Here is a 487-nt window from a genome sequence, read left to right on the forward strand (position 1 = left end):
GTGTGTATTTGTGTATACCTGTCTGTAATGTCTCATACGTTTGTATATACTAGATACATATTCATGCATACATGGGTGTGGTATAGACTTGCATGTTGGTATTTGTGTATACCTGTCTACAATGTCTCATATATGTACGTGTATACTAGATACATATTCATGTATACATGGGTGTGGTATAGACTTAGTGGGTTGGGGTCTATATGTCAGATGTGTGCTCACGTGTGCATCTGTGTGCATGCGTCTGCCGTGGTCGAGGTGCACGGCGGTAGGGCAGGGTGCGGCCGTGACGCGGCCCGCGGGCGCAGGCTCCTTTTCCAGACCGGCGTTCAGGACCCTCGGGAGGCGGGCGCACGCCCGGGGCCGCGCACTCGGCGGACGCAGGGGCTGCCGGGAGGAGCGCCGCGCGGTCGATGGTCGTCGCGCTCCCTGCGCTCGCGTGGGCTGCCGGGAGGAGCGCCGCGCGGTCGATGGCGGGGCCGCGCAC

The sequence above is a fragment of the Nannospalax galili genome, unplaced genomic scaffold, assembly GCF_000622305.1.
Source record: "Nannospalax galili isolate Female #2095 unplaced genomic scaffold, S.galili_v1.0 scaffold302, whole genome shotgun sequence".
In the NCBI taxonomy this organism is placed as follows: Eukaryota; Metazoa; Chordata; class Mammalia; order Rodentia; family Spalacidae; genus Nannospalax; species Nannospalax galili.